General features: G+C 43.0%; 1 protein-coding gene across 5 annotated transcripts in view; it reads left to right on the top strand.

Moving 5' to 3' along the window:
- Positions 1 to 1,439: 1,439 nt before the first annotated feature.
- SPIN1 (spindlin 1) overlaps positions 1,440 to 13,752 on the top strand; it is an 82,199-nt gene continuing 69,886 nt past the window's right edge. For 3 of the 5 annotated variants that reach the window (XM_090273992.1, XM_090273991.1, XM_090273990.1), the window contains exon 1: positions 1,440 to 1,527. The gene's annotated coding sequence lies outside the window, so the exon portion shown is untranslated. Of the gene's footprint in view, positions 1,528 to 5,275; positions 5,342 to 5,493; positions 5,595 to 13,752 lie in introns of all 5 variants that reach the window. The other 2 variants (XM_090273988.1, XM_090273989.1) reach the window with 2 other exon arrangements.

Genomic DNA, 13,752 nt, shown 5'->3' with positions numbered 1-13,752 from the left:
ATTGCCACCCTGAAGTGAGAGCGATTAGCTTCCCCGCCCTAGCGCAACTAGCTCCCCCTCCCCTCTCCTTCTTCCCCATTTCTCCATGACTAGATACGCCGGAGTTACAATGTAAGGCGTTCATCTAAATGCACCTGTTGTGATTTGTAGATTTGCCAGTGCTGTCAACTCCCCTCTCAGAGACCCTTTAATTTCATTTGCCCTTTGTTATTGCTGATTTTGTACTGGTTTGGGAGTCAGTATGTCCTTGTTTCTTACACCTTCTCCCGGTTTCTCCACTACTGATTAATACGGGTTCACAATCTAACACGATTAACTACTTAACTCAGGGTGTGATTAAGTAAGGCCTATCTAGTTATAGGTCTATCTCCAACTTATTTGCAAAGTTATCTACCTACATCTTCCCAGTTCCCTGTGGTGACAACAATCTTCCTCCTTTTGATCCCAAAAATGTGTGAGGAGCTGTGGAATGTCATCTTCTCGTCCCTTTTCCATGAGTCATCTGTCAATTATCTCTTAGTAGTTTGAGAGTCGCTGCCTTGCTTTTTTATCCCTAAGACACCCAAAGGGCGCCTTAGGTGAAATAAAGTTAAACAAGTTCACCAGGGGCCCTGGGCATGCCTGGCTTCTGATCTCTGGAAAGCAGGGTAAATATTCCCGGTTGAGGTTGGGGCCCAGCACAGGGCAGGTCAGGTCTTGCAGAGGCCCTCCTTTCCCCCTACCCTCCAGAGCTCGTGAGCAGACGTAGCCGGTCTGGGTGGCATGGTACGCGCGGGAAGTGAGCCCGCGATGGGGACCACAGCTCAACCGCCGACACCCCTGTGCCACCGTGTACCGCTTCATTCGAAGGGTGGCGTGTGCGCCGCAGGACTTGCTGCTCCAAGGACGTGGAGAGCTTGGTCCTTGCATTAAAGCCCTCCGATTGCGCGAAAACGAAACTTCCCTAAAGAGCTTGCTTCCGGCGTCAATAACTCCCTCCGGGATTCTCATGGTTCAAAACACCGCCCCTTTCCAGGACGTACCTGAGGCTCTGGGGCCCCGCCTGCCCACTGCGCCGCCGAGTGGGAGGCTCTAGGCCCCGCCCACTCCCTCGGCCCTCGCCCCGCTAGACCTCAGCCCGGTGACCCTAGGCCCCGCCCCGTCACCCCGCTGCCGGTTGAGTAGCGCCAGTCCCACTCCGCCGCACATCAGGCCTCTTTCTACAACTCGCCAGGCCCCGCCCTACTGCCCGGAGCTGCAGCGTTCGGTCACGCTCCGCCCACCCTGCCGCCAGGTGAGTGGCTCCAGACCCCGCCCATCGCCTGTTGCGCCTGCGTAGTGCGGCTCGTCGGGGCTGGGGACTGGCCGTGCGGACGGCGCAGTCGGCGGGTGCAGTGCGCGTGCGCCGTGCGGCCGGGGGCGGGCGGCGGCGGCGGCGGCGGCGGCAGAGCGGGGGCGGGGCGGTGCCGTCTGGCTCGGTCGGGCCGGGAGCACTGCGCGGGACGGTGCGGTCCGGGGTTTGAGGACAGCGGCCTCTGTGGCTGACAGGTGAGACCAGCGTGCTGCCGGGGAGCGGGCGTCGCGAGGGGGGCGCGACGAGCTCGGTGAGGGGTGGCGGCGCCTGGGGAGCAGCGGGCCCTGGCTCATTGTCCAGGCGGCGGGGCGGCGCCTGCCCAGCGCCCCCTGCCGGCCGGGCTGCAGGCGGGGGCCTCCGGCCGTTCGCCTTTGTTCACCGCCCCCGCCAACATGGCCGCCGCCCCCGGCCCGGCTGCACTGCGCGCTTTGTTCGGCACGCCGCGGTCCCGGGCGGGTGGTGCGGCCTGGGGAGGGGGGCGGCGATGCGGCGGGCGCCGGCTGGGGCGGGCTGGGTGAGTTGAGTAACGCGGGACGGACCTGCGAGGGGGATCGGACTCCTCCAGGTGGGGGAGGGGCTGGAGGGAGGGGGAGGGGGAGAGTCTGCGGCGGCCTGAAGGGAGGGTGGGAAGGATATGGAGGGGGAAGGTAAAGTAAGGGAGGGGAGGGGAGGGGACGGGATCAAACACGGGTCCACCTGACCCGGGGCCAGGGGATGCGAGATCTCTTGAGAGGACATTGACAGGGCTGAGACCCCCAGGAAGGGAAGGAGGTTCTGTGGGTGGTACCCAGCGGCCGTACGCTGCCCTCCGGTGTCGGCGGCTGGCTTGGCGGAGAAGGCGGCTTTTCGGAGCTCCCCGTGACGCCCTCCGCCTCGTTTACCGCGCGGCACGCTGTGCCCTAGGCGCCTTTCGTGGGACGGTAGGGCGGTGAGGTCTGTGCACTCGCACACACTCACATACTTTTCCTCACGGCGACCTTGAGCGCATTCCGCAGCTTTTGTGGAGATGAAGCGTACGTCGCAGAAACTGCGCAATGCCTTAGGTTCGGTTCTGCCCATCCTCTAGAGGTGCAACCGCCCGTCTTTGTAACTACACTGGATTTTAGTGACGGCCTACGCAGCAAATCCCTTGAAATAGACACCCCAGATCCGTTTAGGCGGTTTCATATTTTTTTTCTTTGATTTGTGGGTTGGGATTACGGGTTTTGGAGAAGGTTTTTCCTGCCTGTTGAAATGGCAGGTGCTGATTATTTGGCTATTTTAGCTGTATATCACAGAGCAACACGAGATACATTTAAGTGTCTTAGAGGATTGCCCTGTGTAACGTGATTTATACAGAAAACGACATACGTACCTAAATGCGAATACCTATATAACTTCTGTTGGAATTTTCTGGAAGGATCTTTGCAGTCGGAAAGGATTGATGGAGAATACAGTGATTACTTTCAACATAGCTTTTGTTAGGAATTGAGAATTAATTCCTACAGTTGGTAATGTATACTAGGACACAATGAGTTTGTGAATACTGATAGAGATTGTGAAATTTCTTTCAGAGGCTGCGAAATTTCAGAGGGGATTCAAGTGAAACAAGACTTCTCTCCTAACTCCCCTCTCCAGCTTTAGTTCAAGGGCAAACCAAAAAATTGTAGTGGCTGCTAATTTACAGAACGATTGTTGTTAGATTTGATAACATGTAAGAGGTTGCCCACTATGTGTCAAAATTATCGGTAGTAATCAGTTTCTTGTTGAATAAAATAGAATTTCTTTATTTCTAAACTTTCCAGTAGGGTGATAACTATTTAAATGATGTGAAATGGGTCATCTCTTTATGGTTAAATTAGGATTTTTTTTGAAGACTTGATGATCCAAGAATTTCTCTAGTACTGTTTCTAATGGTACTTGTAATTACCAGTTGAGAATACAGTAACAATATTTACTTAGTTTTCGAATATCCGAAGCAGTGTTGCTTAAGGTGAATTCTTTGTGACATTACAGATTTATGGTTTTACACCCAATTTATGATTTTTGACTTTACAGCAGTTGTGAAAGCACTATTTGTTCAACACAAACTTCAGATTTTGAATTTTGAGCTCTTCCAGGGCCAGTAGTATGCTGTACCATACTTTCTCCTGATGCTGGGCAGGGATCCGGAGCTCCCAGTCAGGCACATCTTCACAACCAATACTCAACTGTGAACTGTGCTCCCAGTGTTTTGGGGTACACTGTTTTGGGTATTTGCATTCCATCATGTCTATCTACACAACAGCCATCTGTGTGTGCTGTTTCTGGTGAGAAAGAGGAAGGCAATTACTCTTCAGAAGAAACTCAAGATAATTGCCAAACTATAGACTAATGTAAGTGTTCTGACCATGGTTAAGGTAGGCTAGGCTAAGTCATATTCTTGGTAGGTTAGGTCTATTAATTGCACTTCGGATTTACAATATTTTTTACTTACGACGGGTTCATTGCGATATACCCCATTGCAAGTCTAGAAGCCTCTGTAGTTCTGAGAGATGCTATAAGATAAACAAGGGGTTCCTTGGTCACCCAAGTTTGGGAAACGATACTATTCCTCTTCTCTTCTAGGGTCATAGTTCACATTTTTACATTTGGGCTGTGAGAAATAGTGCACTAGTATTTTCTGTATTTGGCCCCAGATCCTTTTTGTTTTGTTTTTAGTGTAATATATATTAACACTCAAGAAATCTAGGTAAGGTTGGTTATGGGTGTGGTCCTTATAGTGTATCTTAACGGTACAACTCCTTTAATTGTGAACCGGGAGGTTGATGTGGTTTGTGTGTGACTTTGCATCAGATCTGGCTGCTACTTTATTGATAAGAAATGATAAGAGTTATTAATTAGAGGTCTAACTAGAAGAAATTAAATTACAGTGTTTTTACTGCCGTTGACCTACATAGTTGCACAGTTGTAGCTTCTGGGTGTATTCCCTAATTGTTAATTTTTATTTTCCTGGCATGAAAAGGATACTGTTGTTTGTAAAGTTACTAATGTAGATAATATAGAGATTAAAAATAATGCTCATGGGTATTTCTTTTGGTTAAGCTGTTAGCAGGGTCTTAATTTTCTGAGAAAGAGCAGTTAATATATATTCATGTTAATACTTTTTTATGCTTATTAGATGCCTAATTAAATGTTGTTTTCTCTTTTCCTTGAATAAAAAGAAATTAGAAGAAGGGAATCAACTATTTTGTCCAAGTATTTTGTTTAGTTTGGAGGACATGATATTGTGAAAAAGGAGATGAGCTTTGGAGTTGGACATGGAGATAGTATATAGCCTTTCACCTCAGAAAAGTTGGGTTGAAATCCAGCCTCACTGGTCCAAAGCCACATAGCTGATTGATCGTGTAGCCTTTTTAAGCTTTCGATTCCTCATCTGTAAACAAGGATGAAACCTATCACATAAGGCTTTTATGAGAATTGAATAGACTGTAGAGTTCCCAGTAGAATTCCTGAAAAAGAGCAACTGATGCCAAACATTGTTGACTTCCTTGCCCTTCATGCTTTTGAACTTTGCTGTAGTTATTAGCGTGATTTTTTTCATGTTGAAGTAAAGAAGTTCTTTGTTGTGCCCCAGTATTCAGTTTAAGTTTTAATTAAATCTTTATTATGTGCTTATTTTATGGTCTTAAAATTGCAGTAAGTCTTTTATGGAACAAGTCATATATGCGCATGTGCCCTTAGAGACCTTACTGTCTGGTAGGGAGGATACACATATACATAATGAGGAAATTCTACACAGAGGGTATCAGAGGAGAAGGTAATGTTCCAGCAGAGTATAGAGTAGGGAAAAATGGAAGGCTAGATGGAGGGATAGCAGAAACAGAGAGAGGCATGAAGAACATGTTTGAGACCATACTATATTTTAATCCCAACTAAAAGATAGCCCTTGTTTTTTTTACTCCTGTGTTTGTTTATTTGTAGAATGGGATGAGGACACCTACCTCGTTAAGTGTACGTTTCAGTGGAGTGGCTCCTGGATGTATGATAGTAAGTGCCCTGTGGGTATTGATCATGATGATGTTCACCACTGCTGATAACACCTGTAGTTTGGCATTGCCTGTTTTTCTAGGGATGGATTTGGGGTCGGATTTTAAATAATTCTACATATCACATTAAGGCAATTGGTGTTTATCCTGTAGGTGGGGGAAGCCATTGACAGGCCCGGAGCAGCATGAAGGTGGATTGGAGGACTCTGCCAGTGTAGAATCTCTAGTCTCTAGAGTCTGGCCAGCTGGAGAAGGTGGGTGAGGTCATTTGAGGAAGCAGGAATTGGTCTGGAGTCACTGTGTTGACTTTTTGGAGTGTTAACGTTTTCCAAATGTTGGATAGAATATGGGTATTAATTTATCCAAATGTTGAGAGTGTAAATGAAAAGACTAGTAAATCATGTTTCTTTATTTTAGATGTGTTCAGGTTGTAGTAATGTCTTTAAAATAAAAGGCAAAACAAAACTAGATCAATTTGTTTTTATAGTAAGTTAATCACTTTGCTTATATTTATATACTTATAACCTAGGTTTAATTTTCGGATCTGCCTGCAAATGATGTTAGTTGTGAATTTCTTTCATGTGTCACTGGCCCACGTTTTTTTGTGTATTCAGTGAATCAAGCAAGTCAACATTCTTTTTCTTCAGCTTGTGATAACTTGGGTGTGGTGGTATCCTTTCAAGGTAGTTTTCTTTCCTTGGATACAGCCCCATTAATCTTTGAACTATGTCTTGGTCCTGACACAAGGTGTCAGGGGCACATTTTGTGTTTTTCCTGTCCAGTATTTGTCAGCTAGTTCTTTTAACTTTTAACCCCTTTTATCCGGAGTGGAATATAGATACCAAAACCTGGTGCTGTGCGTCCTGATTGCTTCTGGATGCCCATGTTTTCACTGGACAGACTTGGGAAATATATGCTTGGATTTTGTATGCATATTCTCAATTTATAGCATTGAAAATTTGCATTTTTAGCAACACGAGTTACTTTTCTTTTTCCTACAAAATATATAATATTTTGAAAACAATATTGCCCTGGCTGATGTGGTTCAGTGCATTGAATGCCAGCCTGTGAACCAAAGGGTAGCTGGTTCAATTCCCAATCAGGACACATGCCTGGGTTGCAGGCTAGTTACCCAGTTGGGGGCATATGAGAGGCAACCACATTCTGATGTTTCTTTCCCTCTCTTTCTTCTTCCATTCCCTGCTCTTTAAAAACAAACAAACAAACTCAGTTAAAACCGTTATAGGTTTATATTTTATTGCAGCTATTTTTGTTCTTTAAATGTATCTATGTAAGGATGAACAGTTGACATTCTGAATTATTGGGTTGGTCAAAAAGTCAATTATGTGTTTTCCGTAAAATAAAAAACACATTTTTTATTTTCACCAGTAACTATTGATTTGGATATTTTGAGTATGTCGACTATCTCCTGCTATTGGCTTCTAGTGGGTAGAGAGGCAAGGGGTGCTGCTAACCATCTTTCAATGCATAAGAAAGCCCCAGAGCAAAGAATTATTTGGCCAAAATGTCAGTACCTGTAGTACCAAGAAACTTCGCCCACCACTTTGACACATTCGATAGGTCACAGTACCTTCTACAGACACTGCACAGATTTTTCTTTGCCTTTCAGTTGCATTTATACCTTTCTTGAAGTAATAAAGCATAATATGTCAAAAATGTGTATCTTCTTCCGTATTAAAATGGCTGCACAAAAATTCCCCAATTTTGATTTTTTTTAAATGCACTGTCACAACGCAGTCTTAACAAAATTGTTGCAAATGAAGTTAATGACAACTAAGCAGTACTAGAGCCATTGTACAGAAAAAAACATAATGGACTTTTTGGTCTAACCAATACAATATCATTTAAAAATATTTTCCCCTCTGATTATACTAGTGGCTTGATTATTAGGTTTATTTTTATGAAATCCTTAACCTCCAAAGATTGTTTTAATTTATTTAATGTATTTTTTCTTTATAGTAACATGATTCAGAAGTTTAACCTGTATTACAAAGATATGTATATAGCCTTTCATTCCTGTCCCATGTACCCATTCCCTTCCTGCCCCATTTTTATTAGTTTTCTGGTTTATTCTTCCAAGTTTTCATTTTTGTAAATATAAGCTCATGCATGTATTTATTTCTCTTTATTTTTTTCCCTTCCTTTCTTAAACAAAATGTGGAACTCCGTATAATTGTTTTGTTTCTTTTTCTTAATATATTCTGGAGATCACTTCAAAGATGCTCTTTTTCTTTTGTGCTTGCAGTTTGTCTCCTAATGACGAATGCTTGAGTTGTTTTTATTCTGTTGCTGTTACACATATTGCTTTTCCTTCTGCCATTTCCTGTGCCCACCATCTTCTCTACCAGAGAGCATGGCACTTGTTCTCTTCCTCTGCCTGGAAGGCTTTTCTGTCCCTGTTCCGTTTTTCCTAGTCTTTAGAGCTTGTGTCAAGCATCACTTTTTCATGAATTTTTTGTGTGTGTGCACATTAAAAGTAGAGACAGTAGTAGTCCAGGAAACCCCCATGTACTTGCTACAACAGCCATCCTTTTTCTGAAGTTTTTCTTGACCTTCCTGAAGTCAGGTCTTCCTAATAGAGACAGTGCTGATCTTCGTAGTGTTTATCAAATTTATAGTGCTACATTAATTTACGTAATTTAATGAATTTTTATTTTCTCAAAAAAGGCTGAGTTTCATGAAAGCTGAGACTATTCCTGTTTTTGTCCATAATAACCGTATTTTTCGCACTACAAGACGCACCTAGGTTTAGAGGAGGAAAACAAAGTATTCTTAACCAAATGATGTACTAAAATATTTAATAAAATATAACAATATTTCAACCATGTAAAGTGAACAGCAGTCAACAGCAGTATTAAGAACCATCATCACTATCATTAACAAATGAGGAGAGAGACTTTAAGATTCAAGTACTCTTCCAGTTTTCTGGGAACCCCAAGAACTCATCATCGCTAGTGTCAGAATTTATGAAGCTCAGTTGCTCTCAATCACTGATATCACTTTTTTTGCTATCTTCATATATGATACTATCATTCCATCTAAGGCAGTGGTTCTCAACCTTCCTAATGCGGCGACCCTTTAATACAGTTCCTCATGTTGTGACCCCCAACCATAAAATTATTTTTGTTGCTACTTCATAACTGTAATTTTGCTACTATTATGAATCATAATGTAAATATCTGATATGCAGGATGTATTTTCATTGTTACAAATTGAACATAATTAAAGCATAGTGATTAATCACAAAAATAATATAATTATATGTGTGTTTTCTGATGGTCTTAGGCAACCTCTGTGAAAGGGTCGTTTGACCCCCAAAGTGGTCGTGACCCCCATGTTGAGAACCGCTGATCTAAGGCATTGCTAATGCCACAATTTTTGAATGACTGTACAATGGTTTCATCCTTCACTGAGTGCCATGATGTTTTCACCCATTCGCAAACTTGAGTGATAGTGGGCCTCTTCATTCGTCCAGTAGGTGTCAAATCATGATTACCAGCAGCCATCCATTTGTTCACATAAAGACCTTAAATAGTTTGTTGATGGAAAGGTCGAGAGGTTGCAACTGTTTGGTAAGACCCCCAGGAATTACAGCTAGATGAGTCTTCACTTCTTTAAAGCTCTTTTTTGTAGTTTCTCTAATATGTGCTCTAAACTGGTCAAGCACTAATAACGCAGGTTTTTTTCAGAAGCCCTCCAGGATGTTTGGACCACACTTTTTCAACCCATACTCTCATTCTGTTTTCATCCATACATCCTTTCTCATGAACATGCACAATTCCTTGTGGAATTACTTCTTTTGGAAAGTTTTTCCTTTTGAAAATTAACATTGGTGGCAATTTGGTGCCGTCTGCACAGCAGGACAACACAGCTGTTTAATGGATTTTCTCATGTCCTGAGGTTTTCATAGTTATGATTTTGGCACCTTTCAGATCAGTAGTCTTATTAAATGGCACATCAGAGGGTAGTGGGACTTCACCCGTATTCCCAGTCTGGCCAATTTCGAAATCATTTTTCTTCCTAGCATCAATTACAAATTTATGAAAAGACAGAATCTTAGATTCATTTTTTTTGGCATTTTTTTTTTTGCGCAATTCTAGTTTTGGTACCTATAGCAAGGCCACATTGCCTTGTAAATCTGTAACACCACGATGGTGATCCAATAAAATCTTGAATGTCTTTCTCTACAGCAGTTTTTTGGCTATGTATATCATCATTTTTGTAGAGACTGAGAAGCCATTATTCCAGTGACATGTGATCCATTCTTTCATGTCCACGTCTAACTGTGGCCACTTTGCAGCATGCTCATGGAAAGTGTGCTTACTCTTATCTATTCTTTGCAGCTTATCCTCCTGTTCCCTCCACTCTCTTATCGTTGAGGGAATTAAGAGGTATCACTAGTTGTTACAGTCACTGAGAGTATCACTATACTACCCCCAGTGCCTGTTACGGCTAGTGATACCCCTTAATTCCCTTAGTGACTGTGTTACTACTAGAATAGTGACCCCACCATAACTCCCTTTATATACTACAAACTTCAGCATTTATGGCTGCTCACCCAGTTACTGCTGGCCTCCTCACACAGAAATCTGGTGTGCACTGGAAACAGTATGGAGGTATACTAGACAGCTGTATCATCTAATGGAGCCAGTAGCCAGGCGAGAACATGTAACTTCAGCTCCACCCATCTGCCTCTAGTGATTGGCAGAGCTTAAGACACAGTGATTGGTGACTGGAGGCAGTTCTACTGACACAGACCCCACCCAGTGTCAAAAACATTGGCATTAGCACTGTGCCTCATACCAGTTATTAGCCTCAGCTGATTTGACAGATCAGCAATGGTTGTAGCTGGGAGTGTCAGGCGGCTCTCTGAACTCTCCCAGGTCCCGGATGATGGGCAGAGGCAGATCGCAACTGACCAGATGCCCTGAAATTCAGCAGTAAAGTGGGACATTTAAGTGTCCCCAGGGGTTCTGTGTGGGCCTGCTGCTTCCTTTTTTAACAGCTGTCGCCACCGCTGACAGGTCAGGTAATACATACACATCACGGTCTGTGATGCAATATTTGCTTCATAAGATGCACAGACATTTCCCCCCACTTTATTTTTTTGCGGGGGGGTGTGTCTTATGGAGCGAAAAATTGGTACTTTTCTAGTACTTTTGCTCAGTACCTTGGTTGGGTTATGAGTGCTCAAACCACCTGGACAGTAAGTAACTGCTGTAGAATTGTCCAAGGAAAGGTGGAAGGTGTGTGTTTTTATATCTGGTCTGCTGCAGAGAAGTTTCTCAAAGAGTGGTTATTAGGGATCAGAGTTAATGTGAGGGAGCTGACGGAGTAGCTTATAGACAAAAAGGCTGTTGTTGTCTACGTGCCTGATGCTGGAGTTTGAAGTTCACAGGGCAGGATTTGGTAAAGGAAGATGTGTGGTGGGGAAGACACGAACAAGCTGGAGGCCACAGCAGGCCAGATTGAAAGCTCTGTCAGTTCTGTTGTCTGTGAGCTTGGTTGATGACCTGTAAGAGCTGGGCTCTTGTCGTGGAGCTAACCATACACAGTTGACCCAGAAGGCAGAGGAGCTCGGCGAGGGGCAGGTACAAGCAGTTGCTGCAGTTGGTGCAGGCCCCACCATGCTTCAAATCAGGGAGGTGGAGGGAAGATCAGCGAGTGCCAGTTAGAAAGTTGCCCCTTAGTGTGCCCTCTGCCTGCAGCACAAGAATCTTTCTTGTGGCCCGCCCAAACCGGACACATGGGAGAGAAAATTCTGGAGCACGTGATTCAGCCAGGTTCAGACAATTACAAAGCAAAATGATGAGCTCAGGGTTTTAAATTCCCAACTCATGTTCCACAGAAGGGTGTTTCTGTGTCTGCCAGAAACATTACAGATTGAATTCCTAATTTGTAAGTGAGAGCATTGATTAGTAAGGAATGGGATCCTGAAAATTGGATTAAGAGCATGTGATTAGATTCTGATTGAGCTGGAGACCTTGAATCTCTAAATTCTTCTGTACTATCTTTGTCAATAGAAGCAGCTTTTCCACTTTATGCCTGAGGAACTTAGTCTTCATTTTCCCAAAACAGCTGTAATTGGCTTTTTTTAGTATAGTCCCAGCAGATTCCGAAGGGTGAGGTGCAAAATGTGACTCATGATGAGGTGTGCTGCCCTCCAAAAAATTGTCTGATTTGCCACCATAATATAGATAAGAACCTGGGGAATATATGTGGGAATGATCTTAATAGTGTGGGATAATGGTGGAAGGAACATAAAGCTGGGTTAGATTGACTTTATTGATAGGGAACCATAGCATAGATTCTGAATTCAGTATTGTAGCTTGAGGAGTTAGAGCTCTGTTTAATCGTCCAAAACAACTCAGTGTGGCCTGTGCTAAGTGGAGTTGAGCTGCTAAAATTACTGTTTTGGTATACAAGGAAGGGTCCATAAACTTAGGGGAGACTGGAGTGTTGGAGTGGATTTGTTGTGAAAGACCTGCTCACCCATCCTGGGGAGTCAGAGCGCATGTCTTATCCCACAGCTGTAAGACATTTGTGAGGGGAGCTCAGTATTCTTGAGAGCACTTGTCACTGTTCTGTCGGTCAGGAATTATTAGGAATTGGCTGGCACTGATCTGGGGGTTGTAAATGCAGGGGAGATAATTGGATTCTAAGGTAGCAGGTCTGTTGAATGGTCTTTTTTTACTTAGAATTAATCTCTGGGTTATAACTATTGGTAATTTTTTTGTTTACTTTGGTGGTGTTCTTCAATCTTATAAAATTTTCTCTTTAAATTGAATCAGTAAAAGAAAAGCAGTCTAGTGTACTTTCCATTTATAATTAATTTTCATAATTTTTGAAATATTCATAAAGTAAGGTTCACCTAAAGTACATGGCCTTTAAATAATCCGTGTCATTGGTGGTACTATCAGTTGGTAGCGCCTTTTTGGAAAGCGACTTCGTTATACTTAATTTAAAACTCACATACTCTATTTAGTCTAGCAATTCCACTGCTAGAAATTTTTTGTATAGATGTATTTGCACAAATCTACAAATATGTACATGTAAGAGTATTGAGGTTAGCAGGGTAAAAATAAATGATCTTTATACCCATTTAAAAATCTACTATACTGCATAGAAAACATAGCATTTAGTAATAGAGGCAAATTGTAGAACTGTCTATTCTCATAATGCACAGATGTGCATGTGTGTTTTGCATGCATATGGGTTTTAAGATGTTTGTGTATTTGTACAATATGTTACTAGATTTATCAAAGTCTTACCAGTGGTTACCTCTGGGAGGTGGGACTGATTTAGAAAAGGGGAGGAGGGCTTTCTAAGAAAGTAGAACTTGAGCTTCAAATAGCTTCCTTGTAATTTGAGCTAATAGCAGATTCACCTTTTATTTGAAGATTGTTGGCTTTTTCAGTCTTGTGTTTTAATTTTTTAAAAAATTGTCAAATATACTGTAAACATAGAAATAGTGACAGATCCATGATTTATGGCACACCAACTGTGGAACTACCACTGATTTCATTTTGAATTTTACTCGTGTGGTCACATACAGTTGTAGTCTATTCATGTATTATTCATGGCTATTCATTCTCCTGTTAAGTATTGGGTTATTTCCAGTTTGAGACTGTTAGTTTAGGTCCCCCAAGAACAAGAAGATGGCAAGTTGGTGTTAGATCTAGCTCTATCAAGGGAAATACCAGTGAGGTCAGCCCCCTGCGGGTCTGATGCATGTGGAGGAGGAATGGATGGAGAGAATGTCTGGTGAGAAAAGTCTTATGACAACAGTGCAGTTCTCAGAAACTTTAAGCAAGGCCAGCTAGGAGTCCTTCAGCCAAATTTGGGTCAGAGGCATCCCTTGTCCTGCAGGAGTGGGACTGCTTTAGCATCCTGCCTGCTGGAAACAGTCTGTGTAAGTGATGCATGGACCTGGGGTTGGAGGGTGATGGTGACGGGTTCATCTAAGCAGCTGAGTCGCTTACTTAAGCTCCATGGTAGTTGCTCCAGTGGGCTCACCTCCTTTTCATTTTCATGGTTGATATGGGGCTCATGTGAGTTGACTTGCTGTGAACTTTTAGGCACATGTTTCTGCTAAGCTTTTCTGTTGTGGAGAATTGCTGAGTCACATATTATGCCTGTGTTTAGTATTCATAGAAAGTACCAGGCTTTTCCAAAGTAGACATACCAATTTCTATATCTGCTACAGAGAATGTATTCTTGTAGCTCCACATCTTCACCAATATGTGGCATTGTTAGTCTTTAATTTTAGTCATCCCAGTGGGCATTTAGTAGTATCTTACTCTGATTCTTGCCTTCGCAGTTAGGTGTGGCCATGTGATTTGTCTTATCAGTGACGGGGCAGAAGAGACTTTTCACACAGACCTTTAAGAG

This window comes from Furipterus horrens, unplaced genomic scaffold (assembly GCF_987537825.1).
Source record: "Furipterus horrens unplaced genomic scaffold, mFurHor1.1.pri manual_scaffold_4, whole genome shotgun sequence".
Lineage (NCBI taxonomy): Eukaryota > Metazoa > Chordata > Mammalia > Chiroptera > Furipteridae > Furipterus > Furipterus horrens.
Note: the sequence above shows the minus strand (reverse complement) of the source record. Positions and strands in the feature narration are given on the sequence as shown.